This window comes from Schistocerca americana, chromosome 9 (genome assembly GCF_021461395.2).
Source record: "Schistocerca americana isolate TAMUIC-IGC-003095 chromosome 9, iqSchAmer2.1, whole genome shotgun sequence".
NCBI classification, from domain to species: Eukaryota; Metazoa; Arthropoda; class Insecta; order Orthoptera; family Acrididae; genus Schistocerca; species Schistocerca americana.
This window is the reverse complement of record NC_060127.1, coordinates 111,760,845-111,783,295: the sequence shown is the minus strand read 5'-3', so window position 1 is coordinate 111,783,295 and position 22,451 is coordinate 111,760,845.

The following is a 22,451-nucleotide window of genomic DNA, read 5'->3' as shown; positions in this document are numbered from 1 at the left end:
GTATCATCTGCAAATAAGACAAACTTGGCATCTGGAAATGTAACAGATGAAATGGGACTTGGCTCTGTCATGCACTTCACAGTAATTTCAAGAGTATAGAAATAGTTGTAGTAAGATCGATCAATAAATAATGCCCTACATTTGTTCTCAGAACATATTTATTTGTAAAGAGCCAAAATTTTGTGACAATATACATCAACATGTCTTGTCCGTACCCTATTTTTCTACGTAGTCTCCATCGCGTTCTACGCCAACGTTGTGGAAGAGCATGTATTCGTTGCTGGTAAGAGCTCTTGTCCTGTAGGCGTGGCAATGTCTTCACTGCATGACTCACAATCTCATTATCTTCAAAGCGTGTTCCCCGCAGAGAATCTTTAAGCTACAAGAATTCAGATAAAATGGTCTTTGAATTTTGTGGTCCGCTGTGAGCACCCATCGTGAGCACCTCTTTGAATATCCGAGAGTCTTGATCATTGACAGACGCACTTCCAATGCCAACAGACAACTGTAGAGGCAACTGTCGTGTTGCGATAAGCCGGTCAGAACGAATAAAGGCATCCGGACGATTCGGCATGTCTGGAGCAGCGACTGTTACAGGACGTCCGGAGCGCGGCTTATCATAGAGCACTGTTTCTGCAATTTATGAGGCTGTAACTTTCTTCACCGATCACCCAACTGTACTCCTATCAACTTCAGCATCACCACACACTGCACACAAACGTTTATGGATGTTCATCATGGTTTATTTTTCTGCACATAACAATACAATAACAACACGCTGCTTGTAACGTGAGTCGTATGTAGACGCCATTTTGACGCTGTACTAAGGCTCTGCCATCTTCCAACGGTGCACAGAACAAACATCAAATGTGAAGCACCAACAAGGGCGTTTGTCCATGTATTTTAATGCCTTTTTTAAAAAAATGTCGGCCATTACTTATTGAACGATTTGAACCGTGCGCGGCTCGGGTTCATCCTGTTTATTGTTTGTCATCTTCTCTTTTGGTACTGCCACCTCAGTTTCTTATTCCGTTTACTGGCGTCACTAACTTCCTGCCTTACCTGCCCGTGAGTGGCAGCAGCAGCGCTTATCGATAAGTACACTGTCATACCATCTATGGAGCGACTGATAGTATTTCTGGTTCGTGGTGTGTCGGGAGTGGGGTTTGGAGCTCACTCAGGGGGCGCAGCAGCAGTGGGGTCCGGATGCAGCAGCAGTGAAGTCGGGGACGGAGCGCCAGTGAGGCGCGGACAGCCAGTGCTCGCCGGCCGCTGGCGACACACATGAACTGTCCGACGGAAGGAGATTGGAGCGGGACGACCGTTGGTCGGTCGTTCGGTTGGACGTTTCATCGGGCGACGTGTGTTTGGTTTTTTGACCGTTTCTGGACCTCACCACTTGGTCATCGTGCCGGACCTGGGTCGGTTCCTTCCGTAGTGCAAGCCAAGACACTCGGAGGTAGCCGAAAGGCACGCGTTTAGCTCACGCAGGCTGGCGTGAGGTCTGGAACAGTTAAGGGAATTAGTAGTAGCAAATAAAGTACGTAGTTGATGTAATACTTAACTTTAATCCATAATTGGGGAACGTCGCTCTTTTTGATACATCAATAATAATCTCAATATAAACTGGTAATGGCGCCTTGCTAGGTCGTAGCAAATGACGTAGCTGAACACTATGCTAACTATCGTCTCCGCAAATGAGAGCGTATTTGTCAGTGATCCATCTCTGGCAAAGTCTGCTGTACAACTGGGGCGAGTGCTAGGAAGTCTCTCTAGACCTGCCGTGTGGCAGCGCTCGGTCTGCAATCACTGACAGGGGCGACACGCGGGTCCGACGTATACTAACGGACCGCGGCCGATTTAAAGGCTACCACCTAGCAAGTGTGGTGTGTGGCGGCGACACCACATTCCTCCCCCGCAAATCGGCGTACAGTTGTGTGATAAGGCTTCCGCACGCCGTGGGGAGGACCCTATGTTGACGTATGCGACGAGGTGGGGAGCCTAACAACAGGCGAGGCTGTGCCACCCGCACCCTGCCATTCGGTCCGAGGGGAGCTAGGAAACGCCTGAAAACCTAGTTCAGGGGGCACGCCAACATGCGGTGTATGCGCCCGTGAAGAGACAGGAGGGGCCGACGGGTCGACCTCCATGGGGTCGGGGCACCTGACGGGCGAAGACGCCCTGTGGTCCGAAGCGGGCAAGAGTTCCATGTCTGAGGACAGCTGGCCACGGGAAGCGATCGGCGGCGCGTGATACAGGTAGGCGCCCGGCCGTTGCAGCGACGCGTCCACTGCGGGCGTCGCCGGCGGGAGAACAGGCGGCGGCGGCGACAGCGCGTCGCCATGGGGCAAAATGGAAGGCAGCGTCGGTAACACCTGGGGCTGAGGCGAGCCAGTAGATGGGTCCCCAGGGCGCTGACCGGACGGCACCGTCGCTGATAGCAGACGGGGAGCGGCAGGACCCGTGCGACGACAGAGGCGCAGCTGATTGAGATGCCGACGCACCTCACCAGAGGCCCCCAAAACCAGATACATAGCGCGGCCAAGGCAGCGAAGAAGGCGCCCTGCGAGCCAACGCCGTGAACCTCGATAGTTGCGATAGAATACAACGTCGCCTGGGGCAAAAGCAGGTGTCTGCCGCTGCACAGGAACCTGATGCAGCGGATGTAACAAAGACATCAAGGTTCGATGAGGGCGACCGTGAAGCAACTCTGCCGGCGAGCGACCATCGCGAGGCTGAGAGCGATACGAGGACAAAACGAGCAATAACGCGTCCTCCCGAGAATGCGACTCTTTCAACTTCAACATCCGTGACTTGAAAGTCCTGACCAATCGTTCAGCGGCACCGTTTCACTGTGGCGAAAATGGCGCGGACGTCAGATGTTGAACACCATTGGCCTTGCAGAATGACTGAAATTCTGCGGATATGAACTGTGGGCCATTGTCAGAAACAATAGTCTGTGGAAGACCTTCAATGCAAAAGATAGCGGATAACGCTTGGATGGTGGCAGATGACGTCGTGGAAGACATCCGGACAACAAAAGGAAAATTACTGAAAGAATCGACCACAACCAACCATCGAGCATTCCAGAATGGACCAGCAAAACCGATGTGTAAGCGTTGCCAAGGGGAAGTGGCTTTCGACCATGCAAAGAATTTCCGCGGCGGTGCGGATTGTTGTTCGGCACACGCCATGCAAGAAGATTACATATTCGTAATCCCTGCATCGATTCCGAACCAAGTACAGTGCTGACGAGCAAGTTGTTTCGTTCGTACTAGACCCCAATGGCCTTGGTGGAGAAGCCGTAAGACAGAGGACTGTAACGAACCCGCGACCACGACCCGGGACTGATCATTATCAGAACGCAACAGCAAAACACCACGTAATACAAAAAGGCTCTCCTTGTGAGCAAAAAATCGGCGAACCAACGGATCCTCGATCCGTGGCTGTGACAAGGGCCATTGCGTAGCAACAAAACGCAAAACTGGAGCAAGGACAGGGTCAGCAGCTGTGGCTTTAGCTACACGACGAAAATCAATCGGAAACGATTCGACCACGTCATCGGTTTCCGCATCAATGAACATGCAAGCAAGTTTGGAGGAATCGAATGCTCTATCCCCAGCAACAGGGAAATGGGACAACGCATCGGCGTTTCCGTGCTTGGCAGTGGACCGATACAAGATATCGTAGCGGTACTGCGAGAGGAAAATAGATCAGCGAATGAATTTCTGCGCCGTACGTGGAGGTACAGGCATGTTCGGATGAAAAAGCGATGTCAAAGGTTTGTGGTCTGTGATGATGGTAAAGTGACGACCATACGAGAAATCATGAAACTTAGTAACACCAAATACGAGAGCCAAAGCTTCTTTCTCGATCTTGGAATAATTTTTTTGCGCAGACGAGAGCAATTTGGACGCAAAGGCAGTAGGGCGTTCGTGCGAACCATCTTTGTGCGCAAGCACAGCACCGATCCCGAAATCCGAAGCATCCACGATCAACAAAAGGGGTTTCTGGGGATCGAATGGTGTAAGGCAAGTATTTGAAAGCAACGCCGATTTCAACTGGCGAAAGGCGCGTTCGCATTCCGTCGTCCAGACGAACGGAACACCTTTACGGCGTAAGCGATGAAGCGGAGCTGAAATGGAAGAGGCGTGGCGCACATATCTGTTATAGTAATTGATTTTTCCCAGCACACTCTGTAGCTGCTTCAAATTCTGCGTCGAAGGCAAGTCTTGCTTGGCACGGAGGTGCTCGGTACTGGGATGTATGCCTTGGGCATTGATTACATGTCCCAGATAGGGTAAGTCACGAGCAAAAAACACACATTTGTCCTTCCGCAATCAAGGACCATTTTGTCGCAAGACCTGAAATAATGTTCGAAGATTGGCTAAATGTTCTTCTTCCGTCTTTCCGGAGGTCACTACATCGTCCAGATAGTTTGCTGCAGTAGGGACCGACGCACAAACAGTTTGCAGATATTGCTGAAACAATGCACTGGCGGATGCACACCCGAATGGTAGTCTTTTGAATCGATACAAACCAAGATGCGTGTTAACCACCAAAACGCGCTGGGATTCGTCGTCCACCGGTATTTGCAAGTACGTATCTGCTAGGTCCAACTTCGAAAAATATTTACCTGGGCACAGTTTGTCAAAAGATCTTCCGGGCGGGGTAAAGGAAAAGTTGCAGTCACTAGTTGGGGATTCACTGTTGCCTTGAAGTCCACGCAAAGTCTCAATTTTCCGGAAGGTTTTGGCAAAATTACTAAGGGTGAGGCCCAGAGAGAAGCCTGCACACGTTCAATTACACCTTGTGATTCCAAATCGTGTAATGTTCTTGCGACCTCCTCACGCAATGCGTGGGGAACATTGCGCGCTCTGAATAATTTCGGTTGCGCGTTGACTTTCAGTTCCAAATGTGCTTTATAGTTCTTAGCGCAACCAAGGCCCGGTGCAAAAATGTCTGCAAACTCTTCACATGGACGAGAAACACTATCTGAAGGCACAGTCTGGTTCACTGATAGGACCTGATTGACGATAGACATGTTAAACAACTGAAATAAAACTAAACCAAACAAGTTCACTGCAGAAGAAGAACGAAGGACGTACAATTACACAAGTTTTGTTTGTCCTTTGTATGTTGCAAGAAGGCTGCACTCTCCTAACACAGGGATTGCTTGTCCTGAATAACTACTGAGCTTAACATTTGCGGCACGCAACGGAGGGGTGCCCAGCTGTTTGTACGTGTCTTGATTGATCAATGAAACTGCAGCTCCGGTATCGAGCTGGAATGGTATCACGTTGCCATGAATGTCCAAGTCTACAAAAAGTTTATTGTCCTGCTGACGACAAGAGCGACTTTCTCGTGCAACGTGAACTGACACTGGTACAGAATCACTTGCGACTTGACGGGATTTCCGGCGGTGTCGACGCACACTATTTGTGGGATGAACACAGTCACTGTTAGAGAGAGTGGCACTGGCGGAGTGGAATGAACTACATGAATGTCCATGGGCGAAGGTTCAGGAGCCTGAGTATTCTTGGTTCGATTCCGATTCCGGCGCGAAGCGTAGGGCCTGAAACGGTTGTGAGAGTCCGATCTGAGCTTTTTCTGGCAAACACTTTGAACATGTCCTTTTTTATTACAGAAAAGGCAAATAGCTTGGCGTGACGGGCAATTCTCACGTGAATGTCTAGTAGCACACCGCGGGCATGATTTGAGCACTGCATTTGCTTGCTTGCGTGGCACACATTGTGGAGAGCTTGGCGGCAGCTGCGCGGACGGGCGCGATGGCTGTTGACTGTTCCGTGCAGCGCGCCCAGCGGGCTGGTTAATGTGACACACAGCTGGCGAAGTTTCAAATGATTCCTGAGCAAAGTCAAGTGTGTCTTGCCTATCCAATATGTCCATCACTTGTTGAAGGGAGGGATTGACTAGTTTCAAAATCTGTTCCCGTGTACGACATCAGAAACGTTCTGTGCAATTGCATCACGTACCATAGTATCTGAATAAGGAAGTCCACGTTCACACTCAAAAGCACAATCCCTAGTAAGGCCTTGCAAAGTTGCAACCCACTCCCTATTAGTCTGACCGGCCGTACGTTTTGTACGAAAGAAGGTATACCGTTTTGCAACTACATTGACTGATTCTTTGAAATATGCATCTAATGCAGACAAAATTTCGTCGTAGGACAGAGTTGCTACGTCGCGTCGGGGAAACAATTTCACTATCACACGGTAGGTGGACACTCCTACACAAGAAAGCAAAAAAGGCTGCCGCTCAATACCTTGAATTCTGTAGGCGGCGAGATGGAATCCAAATTGGCGTGACCACTCCGTCCAGCTTTCCAGTGCCGCATCAAAAGGACGAAAGGTGGTGCAACTGCGTGTTCTGGCTGCGGTAGCGGTGGAGAGACGGCTGCCGCATCGTTTTGCATTGCACGTTGACCCTGGACGAGCTGTCCAAGGGCATCCAGCAAGGCCTGCGTCTGCTGATTCTGCAAGCGATAAGATTCGGATAGTACATCTGGAGATTGTGGCGAAGCCATGACACAATGAAATCAGTCTATCAATACGAACATTCCATCCTCGTCGCCAAACTGTAGTGACTTGGCAAGACAGCCAAGCCACTCGGAGGTAGCCGAAAGGCACACGTTTAGCTCATGCAGACTGGCGTGAGGTCTGGAACAGTTAAGGGAATTAATAGTAACAAATAAAGTACGTAGTTGATGTAATACTTAACTTTAATCCATAATTGGAGAACATCACTCTTGTTGATACATCAATAATAATCTCAATATAAACTGGTAATGGCGCCTTGCTAGGTCGTAGCAAATGACATAGCTGAACACTATGCTAACTATCGTCTCGGCAAATGAGAGCGTATTTGTCAGTGATCCATCTCTGGCAAAGGCTGCTGTACAACTGGGGCGAGTGCTAGGAAGTCTCTCTAGACCTGCCGTGTGGCGGCGCTCGGTCTGCAATCACTGACAGTGGCGACACGCGGGTCCGACGTAATACTAACGGACCGCGGCCGATTTAAAGGCTACCACCTAGCAAATGTGGTGTCTGGCGGTGACACCACACCTTCCTTGCACAGATATGTCGTGGTCAATGGGCAAGAGTTATCCCTGCATGGATGGGTCCGAGCCACAGTGCCCGGATCACCGTGTCTCCGATTTCCGGATGGACTTGGAGTTGAGTCGGGTTGGAGCTACAGTCAGCTTCGTAAAGCCAAAATTCGCCCGACCGTTGCCGACACATGTAACTTGAGTGGGAACGACCTGGGTTGGTCGTTTGGTCGATCGTCTCATTGGACAACTTGTGTTTGGTCTCCGACCACTTGTGGAGACACTCTGTGTCGAATTGATTCGTCCTTGTTGTTCCACAGTGATTGCTTTTACGGTTATTCAGGTCCTTGTGCAAGTGTGTTTACGTGGAACCATGTGTAGCTTCCACTGAGCAGACAAATGATTCCAGCGTACTGGAGTAGTCAGTCGGTCGGTTGAAACAGATCAGCGAGTGTGTTGGGTGGAAGGGAATTAATTAGGCTGTTGGTTGGTTCGTGAGCCGTCCCTAGATCGCGTTGCCACCCGATTGTTCTTTGTTGAGCTTGGCTGCCTGTCACACCTAACCGGTGGTTAGAGTTTCCTCCCCGGGCTGACCCTTGGAACAGTACCACTGTTTGTTGTTTGTGATTGTGATTTTATTTGGTCGCAGGTACTGTGCCAGGCTTTGAGCCGTTTATTAATATTGTCTGTTTATGTTTAGTATATGGGCTTCAGCCGAACTTCATGACAATTATTTTATGATTAGGCCTTCAGCCGCGTGTCATTTAAAATTCTTGTTGCTCTGTATTTAGGCCTACAGCCACGTTTGTTTCAGAATCTGTGCTTTTATATGTAAATCCTTGTCTGTAAGGTTTCTCTTTAATTATCTGGAATTTTTCAAACAGCCTTCAGCCGTGTTCTGTAAATGTTTATTTGAAGTTTGTCTTTCCTTATTCCTGAGTAATTGTTTGGACCTTCAGCCGACAAGATATTTCAAGTTTTCTTAAGATGTTTGTCTGTTGTACTGTGTAAAAGCTTATATTTAAAGCGTCTCTTTTATTATGTAAAGAAAAATTTTTTTGGGGCCTTCAGCCGAAGAATTATCTTGAATTTTCCTTAATATGGCCTTTAGTGGGAATTTGTAAATGGTTGGCTTTTAAGGAGTTTCCTTAGCTGATCTCAAATATTATTTTGGCCGTTAGTCGAGAAGATATTGTAACTTTGTTTAAGTAATGCCTTCAGTATTTACTCTTAATGCTGGTGTTTTAAAGGCAATCATTCAAACTTATTCTGGAGAAGTTACTTGGGCCCTCATCCGTGAATTGATCTTATTTGTTTTAAAGAGAAAACTGTGCATTGGTTTAAGTAATAAAGTTGTGTGTGTTCTTGTATAACTAACAGTAATTGACCTTGGCCGCATTCCACTACCTGATCCGCTCTGTCCTGCGAAACTAGATTTCACGAGCCTTGTTTGCACTTTAATATATGCCTCTTCACTTAGTAACCTCTTCTTAGAAAATCGACTTTCCAATCCGCATCAACCACTATTGTAGCTTTAACCATCAGGTACGTCCGCAAGAAAGGGATAGCAAGTAACATCACACATTCCTTGCGAAATTCACACATAAAAATGTATGTATCAAAAGATCTTTATTTCTATTAATTTCCCGTCTATTACAAATAGGGAAAACATTTTATTTGTTGTCTGACAGCTGTCATACAACGCGCCATATGCAATCAGGTTGACAAATTCTTTGCTGTATCAGAAACGATTCTGAAAAACTTTTGCCACTAATTTCAAAATGGCTATGAGCACTATGGGACTTAACATCTGAGGTCATCAGACCCCCAGAACTCAGAACCACTTAAACCTAACTAACTTAAGGACATCACACACATCCGTGCCCGAGGCAGGATTCGAACCTGCGACCGTAGCGGTCGCGCGGTTCCATACTGAAGCGCCTAGAACCGCTCGGCCACAACGGCCGGCGCCACTAATTTCCCTAATTGATTATTTTTACCACTTGGTTTCATTTTATTAGCTCTCCCCCAACATTATTTTATCAGTAATGACAAACAATGAGCTAATGACGTGAAATTTATGTGGCATAAATATAGATGCGTAGCAGAATAACTTTTTCTACAGACTTAAATTTTTTTTTAAGTTCTTTTGGACAGAGTACGTTTGCACTGAGCTGGTGTGCCAGTCGTTATGTCAACAAGGCATACCATCGATGCTGCAGGCTTCACAGGGGGACGGACACAAACCCAAGCACTTCTTTGTCACTTAACAAGGCGCTGTGAGGTAACACGCTGTAATTTCACCTACCAAGCACCACTATAAACTCCAACGTAGACAGAAAGAACCGAGCTCTGGCAGCCAGAATCATTATTCAAGTTGCCATAGCGAGGAAAGGAGCGCTGGTGAATCCGATAAATGAGGACAAAAGTGCTCATACATGCAGAGCCAGAACGTCATAGGCATAGGTTCAACCTGCTAAATAGAGAGTCTTTTCGAGTTCCAGACAACATTCATTTGTGCTGACATTCTGTTTGCGTCATTAGAACAAGGGAGAGCGAGAGTCAATGGAGTTTCACTGAAACCACGACACACAGTGATCGACTGCTACTGGCTTGCTGACTCCAACACGGAAAGCCAGCCAATCTGAAGCACACCACAACCGTGGCCTGGCACTCTGGCTACTGGAACACTGCAGACTGGTGAGCACCATTCCCTCCTCCTCTGCTGGGTCATCGAGAACGATCTGCAAGCTGCAGTCTTCGCTCCAACCAGCCTTCTGAATCGTCAAAATCTGCTCACTCTTGCTGAATCTGTAGTGGCTGAACAGGGCCTACTCTTAACGACAAACATCAGCCTGGATCACAGGTGGCAGTTTCGACCTCAAATAATCATGAGTTATCTTTCAGAGTGCTGTGCTAGTTGTACAGGGATATTGCAAAACATCTGAGTGGACAGCACCTTGACTGCCCCACTACTGACGTCACAACAGCCAACCAACGGCCGTACCGTAATGACTCGCTGACGAGGTGTCTCAATCTTCTGCAGTACGTCCAAAGGCCCAAAAGACTCACTTCCTTCTGAGGCCCGCTGCTGGCAATTTATCTCTATTCTCGACGAGTTCCGATGCTCAGAAATAGTCTACACCGATGGGTCGATGGTAGACGGTCACGTTGGCTTCGCGCATGCTCACGCCAGACATACTGAACAGCGCTTCTTGCCGGATGGCTGCGGTGTTTTCACGGCAGAATTGGTAGCCATCTCTTACGCTTTTGACCATCTTCGCTCCCGCACTGATGAGTCCCTCCTCGTCTGTAGTGACTCCTTAAGCAACATAGAAGCTCCTGACCAGTACTTCCCTCGCCATCCTTTAGTAAAAACTATCCAGGTGAACGTTAGCAGCCTTCATCTAGACCCTATTACATATCGGATTCCCGGACATGCTGGCCAAAGAGACTACCAGTGAAGCGACCCTGGAGACCGGCATACTGGAGGCTGATCTCCGATTGCGTTGCGCCATAAAGTTTTCGGGATCTGGAACACCGAATTTCACACCCTAAGTACACCAAATAAACTACTTGTTATCAAGAAGACAAGGAATGTATGGAGGTCATTCATGTGATGCACTCACTGGGACTCCATTGCCCTGTGCTGGTTCCACATCGAGCGTACTTGGCTGACACGCGGTCACCTCCCACGCCTCAAGGACCTCATCCAGTGTCCCTGCGGCGCACGATTGACAGTAGTCTACATTTTGTTGGACTGTCCCTGTCACGACGTAAAGTCAGGCGCAAGCACGACGGGCAAGAACGTTAGAGCAGAGAGGGCTGTGAGACGACGACAGCCAATGAAACGCTGACCGACCCCTCTCCAGGACCACGACGAGATAGTAGGGCCATCTACACGAAGAGAACATAAGCGCCTGGCCGCGGTCTAGTTCTACGAACGCTGCAGCAGCGACTTAGGATCTGCAATGTTTCGCTTGTGTTAGGAACTGTATACAGGGTGTCCCATTTATCTGTTTGTCCAGATGCAAATTACGAAATGTTTCAAGCAAATGTTCTTTAGCCGTCAGGGGGACATTAATCAGCTTCATTGCCTTCGTTGTAGATTTGTTTTTGTACAAAGACATAAACGGAGGTATTACTTTTGTTTTAGGTACCCGTGGTCTAGGGGTAGCGTCTCTGATTCATAATCAAAAACGTCTTCGGTCCCGGGTTCGATCCCCGCCACTGACTAAATTTTGATAAATAATCAGCATTGGCGGCCGAAGACTTTCGGCATAAGAAGTCAGCCTCATTCTGCCAACGGCCTTGTCAAAGAGGGCGGAGGAGCGGATAGAGGTTCTGGGCACTCTCTTGCCCTAGGGGTGGGAAATTGCCCCTAAAGGCGGAAGAATCAGCAATGATCAACGACTTGAGGATGCCGAAGGCAATGAAACCACTGCATTAAAGACACGTAACGTGTATCCACAGGACATGTGGCCTGTAATTGAAGAAGTGTCATCTTTCCGTTGGCGAAAGATTCCGGAATAGTCCCCCATTCGGATCTCCGGGAGGGGACTGCCAAGGGGGAGGTTACCATGAGAAAAAGATTGAATAATCAACGAAAGGATAACGTTCTACGAGTCGGGGCGTGGAATGTCAGAAGCTTGAACGTGGTAGGGAAACTAGAAAATCTGAAAAGGGAAATGCAAAGGCTCAATCTAGATATAGTAGGGGTCAGCGAAGTGAAGTGGAAGGAAGACAAGGATTTCTGGTCAGATAACTATCGGGTAATATCAAACGCAGCAGAAAATGGTATAACAGGTGTAGGATTCGTTATGAATAGGAAGGTAGGGCAAAGAGTCTGTTACTGTGAACAGTTCAGTGACCGGGTTGTTCTAATCAGAATCGACAGCAGACCACAACCGACAACGATAGTTCAGGTATACATGCCGACGTCGCAAGCTGAAGATGAACAGATAGAGAAAGTGTATGAGGATATTGAAAGGGTAATGCACTCTGTAAAGGGGGACGAAAATCTAATAGTCATGGGCGACTGGAATGCAGTTGTAGGGGAAGGAGTAGAAGAAAAGGTTACAGGAGAATATGGGCTTGGAACGAGGAATGAAAGAGGAGAGAGACTAATTGAGTTCTGTAACAAGTTTCAGCCAGTAATAGCGAATACCCTGTTCAAGAATCACAAGAGGAGGAGGTATACTTGGAAAAGGCCGGGAGATACGGGAAGATTTCAATTAGATTACATCATGGTCAGACAGAGATTCTGAAATCAGATACTGGATTGTAAGGCGTACTCAGGAGCAGATATAGACTCAGACCACAATATAGTAGTGATGAAGAGTAGGCTGAAGTTCAAGACATTAGTCAGGAAGAATCAATAAGCAAAGAAGTGGGATACGGAAGTACTAAGGAATGACGAGATACGTTTGAAGTTCTCTAACGCTATTGATGCAGCAATAAGGAATAGCGCAGTAGGCGGTAGAGTTGAAGAGGAATGGACATCTCTAAAAAGGGCCATCTCAAAAGTTGGGAAGGAGAACATAGGTACAAAGAAGGTAGCTGCGAAGAAACCATGGGTAACAGAAGAAATACTTCAGTTGATTGATGAAAGAAGTAAGTACAAACATGTTCCGGGAAAATCAGGAATACAGAAATACAAATCGCTGAGGAATGAAATAAATAGGAAGTGCAGGGAAGCTAAGACGAAATGGCTGCAGGCAAAATGTGAAGGACAGACTCAGAATACAGGAAAGCGAAAACAACCTTTGGTGACATTAAAAGCAACAGTGGTAACATTAAGAGTGCAACGGGAATTCCACTGTTAAATGCAGAGGAGAGAGCAGATAGGTAGAAAGAATACATTGAAAGCCTCTATGAGGGTGAAGATTTGTCTGATGTGATAGAAGAAGAAACAGTAGTCGATTTAAAAGAGATAGAGGATCCAGTATTAGAATCGGAATTTAAAAGAGCTTTGGAGGACTTACGGTCAAATAAGGCAGAAGGGATAGATAACATTCCATCAGAATTTCTAAAATCATTGGTGGAAGTGGCAACAAAACGACTATTCACGTTGGTGTGTAGAATATATGAGTCTGGCGACATACCATCTGACTTTCGGAAAAGCATCATCCACACAATTCCGAAGACGGCAAGAGCTGACAAGTGCGAGAATTATCGCACAATCAGCTTAACAGCTCATGCATCGAAGCTGCTTACAAGAATAACATACAGAAGAATGGAAAAGAGAATTGAGAATGCGCTAGGTGACGATCAGTTTGGCTTTAGGAAAAGTAAAGGGACGAGAGAGGCAATTCTGACGTTACGGCTAATAATGGAAGCAAGGCTAAAGAAAAATCAAGACACTTTCATAGGATTTGTCGACCTGGAAAAAGCGTTCGACAATATAAAATGGTACAAGCTGTTCGAGATTCTGAAAAAAGTAGGGGTAAGCTATAGGGAGAGACGGCTCATATACAATATGTACAACAACCAAGAGGGAATAATAAGAGTGGACGATCAAGAACGAAGTGCTCATATTAAGAAGGGTGTAAGACAAGGCTGTAGCCTTTCGCCCCTACTCTTCAATCTGTACATCGAGGAAGCAATGATGGAAATAAAAGAAAGGTTCAGGAGTGGAATTAAAGTACAAGGTGAAGTGATATCAATGATACGATTCGCTGATGACATTGCTATCCTGAGTGAAAGTGAAGAAGAATTAAATGATCTGCCGGACGGAATGAACAGTCTAATGAGTACTCAGTATGGTTTGAGAGTAAATCGGAGGAAGACGAAGGTAATGAGAAGCAGTAGAAATGAGAACAGCGAGAAACTTAACATCTGGATTGATGGTCACGAAGTCAATGAAGTTAAGGAATTCTGATACCTTGGCAGTAAAATAACCAGTGACGGACGGAGCAAGGAGGACATCAAAAGCAGACTCGCTATGGCAAAAAGGGCATTTCTGGCCAAGAGAAGTCTACTAATATCAAATACCGGCCTCAATTTGAGGAAGAAATTTCTGAGGATGTACGTCTGGAGTACAGCATTGTATGGTAGTGAAACATGGACTGTGGAAAAACTGCAACAGAAGAGAATCGAAGCATTTGAGATGTGGTGCTATAGACGAATGTTGAAAATTAGATAGACTGATAAGGTAAGGAATGAGGAGGTTGTACGCAGAATCGGAGAGGATAGGAATATGTGTAAAACACTGATAAGGAGAAGGGACAGGATGATAGGACATCTGCTAAGACATGAGGGTATGACTTCCATGGTACTAGAGGGAGCTGTAGAGGGCAAAAACTGTAGAGGAAGACAGAGATTGGAATAGGTCAAGCAAATAATTGAGGACGTAGGTTGCAAGTGCTACTCTGAGATGAAGAGGTTAGCAAAGGAAAGGAATTCAAGGCGGGCCGCATCAAACCAGTCAGTAGATTGATGACCAAAAAAAAAATAGACATTTTTTTATGGCACCCTGCATTTTTTATTCGGTAATTCATTTCCTCTCCTAAAGACCTATTCAAAAGTGTACCACAGTGTACCATTCCCTGAAGCACAACTTTATTAATTACGTGTAGCCTGGGACCACAAACTCGTCCACTTGCAGGAGGTTTTAGAAAGCAAATGAAAACGAAGTAAACACATAACACAAAACTGACTTTGACTCTGCTGTACCATTGCCCAGGAGAAGAACATTCAAAGGCGCTGAAATTGGTGATCCTGGACACTGATACTCTGGTGCACTCGTTGAATGAAATAATTATTTACTGCTTCCAATGTTGCCTGCAGAAGAGAATTAGAAACAACCACGATACCTTCCTCCATGTCCTCTGGAGTTCGAATATCGCGATAGACAACGTATTTAATGTATCCCCAAAGAAAAAAGCCCAGAGGATTTAAATCAGGAGACCTAACAGGCTAAGTAACTGTTTCTCCTCGACCAATCCATCTGTCACGATACCTTCGGTCCAGAACACGGTGTGCAAGCAAGTCATTATGTGCTGGACATCCATCGTGTTGATACCACATAAGCATTCTGGCTCTTAGCGGCACTTCATCTAGAAGAGGAGGAAGAATTCGTCAGAGGAAGTTGGATTACGCTGTGCCGTTTGGATTACCATTGATGAAATAAGGGCCTATAATTGTAATACCAAGCATCTCACACCAGACGTTAACTCTCCATTGATGTTGATGTTCCACCTGCCTAAGCCATCGTGGGTTGTCGTGGGACCAGTAATGGTTGTTACTTCTATTTACCTGTCCTTTGTTTGAGAAGTAACATTCATCGGTAAATAGAACATTGGAGAAGAAGTACGTGCTGGCTAGGATTTGCTACTGTACCCACAGACAGAACTGTACACGAACCTGGAAATCATTCCCATGCAATTCTTGATCTAGTTGTACATGCTAAGGATGGAACCGGTGACGTGTAAGAATACGCTGTACACTCGTTTTAGGAATGCCAACCTCATGTTCAAGCTGCCTTGTGGTCACATGTGGATTCATAGTAAGGAAAGCGAGAACAGTAACTTCGGCAGCTTCGTCTCTCCGAGTGCTACGACGATTGCGTTGTCGTAGGTTGAAACTTCCCCGTTTCCTGGAGCGTCGCAACACGGCTAGAAAACATCCATCGGGAAGGTGGGTTCTTGTCAGGATATCGCTCTCTGTATTGTTCCGTTGCCTGCGTAGCATTTCGCTTACCTTCAACGGTAACAATAAAAGAAACGATATGCCGAAACATAGGAAGGACAGCCTTTACTGTATGCCTACTCTACACAACAGTATTTAAAAGGACTAAACCACTGTACTAAATGTACCCGTAAATAAGAAACAGCATTGCAATTACTGTTCTGCTAACTTCCATGAGTATCATTTCTATCTTTTCTTCGTTGGTGTACATTCTACTCACACAGCTCTTCAACTGACGATGGTCGACGGAATGATGGATATGCATTCTACTTATGTTTTCATTTGTCCTCTGTCAACGTCAGCACGTGGATGTGTTCCATTACCCCGAGTACCTGCGCTAAGCGCTGGGAGCATCAACGCCACTGTTATGTTATGTAATTAATAACGTTGTGTTTCAGTGAATGGTACACTGTGATACATTTTTGAATAGGTCTTTAGGAGAGGAAATGTATTACCGAATAAAAAATACTGGGATCCATGTAAAAAAGTCATGCCGTTGTTCATATCTTGGTAAAGAACAAAGTTACAAAGAAGGAAATCATGCTTCTGACGGCTAAAGAATATTTGCTTGAAACATTTTGTAATTTGCATCTGGACAAACAGTTATTTATGGTGGTCAAGATAAATGGGACATACTATATAATGAAGTGATTGCTTGGTTTCATGTCGTCCTTTGCTTGCTACATCCCATTGTAAAGTTCTCGAAAATAAGTATTGTCATTTATCCTACTGTAACAAACTTCATTAACACTAGTTGCTTAAATTGTTGTCTAGCGATCCGACAAAACAGGTTTCCTAGGCACCCTCTGTATCAGAGGAGTTGGCACGACACAACAGTCCCAATCTAGACGACATGAGGCTGTCTTTTAACCTTCCTGACGCACTGCATATGGAGTTGGGTGACAATGCCTCAACGGGTGATCTAGTTTTACCTTGTATTCGAGAGGGGCGCTTCTATCGATGAACTTAGGGGTAGGCGTCTGGCCTTCTCTCCGAGGTCTTCAACCTACCTAAATTTTAACTCTTCCTCGCTCCCTCTGGTGCTGATCGTTCGACTTCGTGTTCTTCCCTCCACCATCTGTGTTTCTCTTGCCTTGTGCTTTTAGGCTGCAGATTTTACTGTGTTGCAGAGTGGATGGCTCATCCTTTCTTATCCTTGCGGTTAGCCAGCCAAGGCCATCTGCTATATTGTTCTACCACTTTCTACCAATTTTTTCCTTTCAGTTAATGTTTTCACTTGCTTTTTTCGTTTACTTCCTCTGTGTGTTTACAGAGTTCGTTGTACTTATTTTGTTCCTTTCCACGATTTTAAGTGACAGGATTCATTTGGGACACGGTTTTCATCCGAGTCGTGTGTGACTGCTGATAACCCAGCAGTTTTGTTCCTTTCTCCTCAAACCAATCAAACAGCCAACGAGTACATCCACTCGCGCCTGGAAAGCAACTGCAGCTCTGAAGGCAGTTATAGATTTGTAGGCTGTGCTCCACCAGTAAATGTTATGATACTTCCGAGCATGCACTGGGCCATTCACCCCCACTCTACACTGGACGTTCTGACCACTAGTGGAGCATACAAATGTCGTCAGTATAGAACCGATGGCCCACTTTTACTGACTCACATCTACATCCTGTGTTCAGATCAATAGTAACTTGGTGTAAAAACTCTGTGAGACTATAAGAGGACATACTCGGTTCTATGTGAACGTATAATTTGCAATAACTGAAAATTGACTAAATTCGGGTTCAAATGCTAGACATTGCAACTTTAATCGAGCGTTATAGCTACTGGATAATCACAAATACGACAAAACTGTACAGAAGTTTATAGTAGATTCTGATTTTATTCACTACAAGAAAACAGATGTTAATTGCCTATACACATTTTACATGGTTATAAGGATGACGTATGAATGAACCACTTGGAACAATGATCAAGAGATGAGCATGCTTAAGAATTCGATATATTCTCTATCAGAGATATACAACACTATGGAAGTAACTGCCTTCAAGTTACTTGAAACTCTTATAACAATATTAAACTAATATAAAGGACTATGTAGGCAAAATACTGAAGCATAAAAGATTATGAATCTAAAACCATCATCCCATACATCGAAAACTATTCCAATTACCTAACTTAAAAAGTAATTACTATATCATATATGTTTACTGAATGTCCTTAAGAAGAATAAAATCTTATAACAGATTGTATATGACAATTGTGTTTAATAAGTACACAGATTTACAAAAATATTCTTACTGTTACTATATTCGTTTCACTAGAAAATAAATCTATGCTGATGTCATGATGACTAAATGTAATTTGCTAGTTAATGATTATAAATCCAGTGAGTCACATCTATTAATTAGGATTGTTAGTATTTGTTTTGCTCATTACATGTTATTATACTTGTGGCTACAAAAACAAATTACGAAGTCAGTTTACAAATTTTCTTTTTGTTTCTAGTGACTCTTAATTCACTGGCACTAGTGTGTACTGCACTACACATTTTTCTCCAGATACGTTTTCCTAACTTTTATGTTTGTGTCTTTCTAATATTTCCCAAAACACTTTTGCCTCATGTGTAAGATACTGAATGTTTAGCTAATAGAAGAACTTTACTAGAGACTAATGTTTTGCATAGCATCAGGTAGTTGACATCAGTCGTCTTCCCAAACTGACAAAAAATGTTAGCCATCTAAAGTGCATCACGAAACTTCGAAAGACAGATACAGAGCCACTATCTGTGTTCATAGTATTTGGTCATGTGGTTGGGTGCACTTTAAATATTGTACTAAATAACTGAACAACTGATCAGTGACTAAACCGAATTTAGAGTAACAATGTATATTCAGATTATGTGATATTTTATAGTCATTTTTAATGGCCATTTAAATTGAGTGTGAGTAAAATAACAACTTCTACGTGTTTTAAGTAAGTTCATCAACTGACAATAAATTGTTTGTGCAGTAACTCAGTTTAATACTACATCAAGTGAGAATTGGCGTAGCTTACGTTCATCTCTTCTTGCACTCTCGTGTCATATGTTCGAATCACATATGTCTTCGTGTGTGATGTACAATGCCAGACCTCGTTATAAGGAATTTGCCGCAGTCATTGCATCTGAATTCTTTCCGCCTTGTGTGAATTTGTGAGTGACGAACAAGATACTTTTTATGCCTGAACTGTTTTCCACAACGGTCACATAAGAAAGGCCATTCTTTTCTGTGTTCAGCTGAGTGATCCATGACGTCCAATTTATTGTCGAACAATTTCCCGCACTGATCACACTTAAATGAATGCTTGTTTGTGTGGATCATTGAATGATGTTGAAGTGAATACAACCGAGGGTATGATTTTTCACACTGATTGCATTTAAAAGGTAGTTCCCCTGTATGTAGTCTCAGATGACAAATTAAACTGCGTTTACTGCTGAGTGATTTTTCACACTGGTTGCACCTGTGAATTGGATAATGTACGTGCATCCGTTTGCACTTCCCTAGGCTACGGGAGTTCTTGAATTCCTTTACACCTTCGTTACACTCATATGGCCATGTAATTGAATTGTATCTAACATGCAACATGCTAGCACTTTTTTTCAAAACTTCATTGCACATGTGTGTTCGAACATTTTTAGCAACTTCTGAGGTGGGAGACAATCTGTTTCTTTCAGAGGTGTCGACTGTCCCTCTGTATTTTTCGTTGTGAATGTCGAAACGTACTCCACCCGTGTTGCAGTTGACAGTATCATAGTGTAGGCTGGGTACACATTTCTCCTCTACAAAAAATTTGGCGGTCCACAGATTAACATCTTCAGGAAATTTCTTTTTTTCCACACCCATCTTGCATGACCTGGAATGAAAACAAATAATTTAAAAACCTTCACTTTAACCCTCCTTACCAGATAATGATATATTCTCACTGCCTTCAGGGTGTAAACCTAATTGGAAAAAAATAGAAATTGAGCAATAGAAATACCAAGTGGTGTATTAATAATCTACGGAGAACCTTTCTGTATATAAGTCAGTATTAAGAAACTGTGCATAATTAGTTCTGGTTACCCACCATCTACGTCTGCAGACGATGTACAAAGCGATTGGAGGAGTGTGTAAGCTGAATCGGTTTGGTCTTGCTCTGCATTGTTGTCAAATTACGGCTCTTAATGACGTCTTATGTTGTTGCCGTATTTCTGACAATGGCCGTTTGCCCTCTATACAGGAAGGTGACGAATTCAAAGATTGGTTGAAAATGCAAAATTTTCTCAGTAGCTACTGGGCTTTTCTCCACTCTTACGACGTAGAGCAGTAGCCCTAAGTATAAATTGGCGCGAAATTTAAGAATCCACGATTGTGCATTGTCATAGCAGTGGAAGTACAGCAGTTGTGCTAAATATATAATTCAAGGTCCCTTACCGGGGATACTGGTAAAGGTCTGTGACATCAGAATCCAGGAAAGCTGACCTGGATTATGAATGCAGCCTGCATTGCTGCTAGATTTTCTGGCTTTCCCTCCTGAGACAAAAGCTGCTTCCCAGCAGGTCCTGGCCTGTCTATTACACACAGTATATCTGTCTGCTGACCTGCTTAACATCCTTTCCAAAGCTATTATTAAGAATTCAAAATGGTCACCGGGTTCTCCCTGACATTACCAACCACTTCAGCGTTGCCAAGACCGTCTATATTCCTGGAGTGTCGCTAACGGTGTCCGTTTTTCTGGTGAGAAAACGGTCTGTATAAACTTCTGGCGTTACAGACAGTTTCGTCCACCATCCTTACATCTCGGCCCCGTTGCTCTCCCATTCGTGGAGACAACAAAATTTATAGGTCTTGCATTTGACAGGAAACTTTGCTGGTCTCCACATGTGTCTTACTTGGCTGCTCGTTGTACCCGTTCCCTAAATGTCCTCCGTGTTCTCAGCGGTACATCATGGGGAGCAGATCGATTGGTCCTGCTTCGTTTATATCGGTCCATTGTCCGACCAAAGCTGGATTATGGGAGCTTTGTCTACTCTTCTGCCCGGCCGTCCATCTTACGCCGTCTAAACTCTATCCACCATCGGGGGGTTACGTCTGGCGACTGGAGCATTCTACACCAAGTTGCTGAAGCAGGCGACGAAAGCGAATCCCAGGAGGTAACAGGGCAGAGACATACAGCCCGTATTGGCGGTCGAGAGAGTTGTCAAAGAGGGAGAAATATAACGGGTGGTCGGGCATCGACGTAGTAGTTTAGCGGTAATTCGGCAGCTTCGGCATACAGACTCTCAACAGGGCTCCCTACGACTTTTCGAGTAGGTGAGAGCCCGACTCCACCTCGGCTCCAGGCTCTGGTTCACGTTCACCTTGAACTCAGCTCGCTCACAAAGGAGAGGACCGCGGATTCGATATACCTCTCGGGGTTTGTCGCACTTCGTTCGAGGCTCGCTCATAACTATGGCTCCAAGACTACTGCTGTCGTCGGATGCGCCTTTGTCGTTGAAGATGATTCCTTTCAATACCGGCTCCTTGATCAGTGTTCAAGCTTTACAGCTGAGCTTTTTTCTCTCTATCAGGCTGTTCAGTATACCCGCAGCCATCGACATTCTCTTTATGCCGTCTGCTCTGATTCTTTGAGCACCATTCAGAGTCTCTGTGACCCATATTCGGACCACCCTCTCGTGCAACGAATTCAACGGTCTCTTCAGTCGCTAGCTGATACTGGCGCTCGTGTCCTTCTTTTGTGGATTCCTGGCCACGTTGGTGTGCCTGGGAACGAAGCTGCTGGTGCTGCGGCCAAGGCTGCTGTCCTCCTGCCGCGGACAGCTTCCTTTTGTGTCCCGTCAACTGATGTTAGTGGGGTTCTTTGTCGGCGCGTTTCATCATTGTGGCACGAGGCTTGGTCCTCTCTCCATGAAAATAAGCTTAGGGCCATCAAACCGATCCCGACGACTCGGACGACCTCCTCACAACCCTTCCCGGTGAGAGGAGGTCATTTTGGCCAGGTTGCAGATTGAGCATTGCAGATTTAGCCACCGCTACCTGTTGTCCGGTGACCCCGCCCCACAGTGCCCCTGTGGTCATCCACTGACGGTGCGCCATGTTTTATTGTCCTGTCCCCGTTTTATTCACTCTCGTGTTGTCCTGCGTCTGCCGTCTACCTTACAGGAACTTTTAGCTGATGACACTCGAGCAGCTGCTCGTGTCCTTCGTTTTATTACACTGACGGACTTGTCCAAAAAGATCTAACTCCGCGTTTTTTCTACGCTATTAGTGCACTAACGTTTGTGACTGGGCACAAATAACCTTAGTTTTTGAGCTCCGAAAAAAAAAGAAAAAATTATTACCAACCACTTAACCAAGTGAAGCCGCGCGGGATTAGCCGAGCGGTCTAAGGCGCTGCAGTCATGGACTGTGCAGCTGATCCCGGCGGAGGTGTGTTTGTCCTTAGGATAATTTTGGTTAAGTAGTGTGTAAGCTTAGGGAATGATAACCTTAGCAGTTAAGTTCACACACATTTCAACATTTTTTTGAACGAAGTGAAATTACAGCTGCGCAAGGTGCAAACAATTTCACCTCAGCGCTGTGTCATCGTAGTTTAAACAATTAATTGTGGAACTGACTTGTGCTGAGTTTCATTCCACTGATCACGACGCTAAACCCTCACAATATGTCACACTATCAGTCAGGGCTTACGTCACTGTCAGCCAATGACCCACGC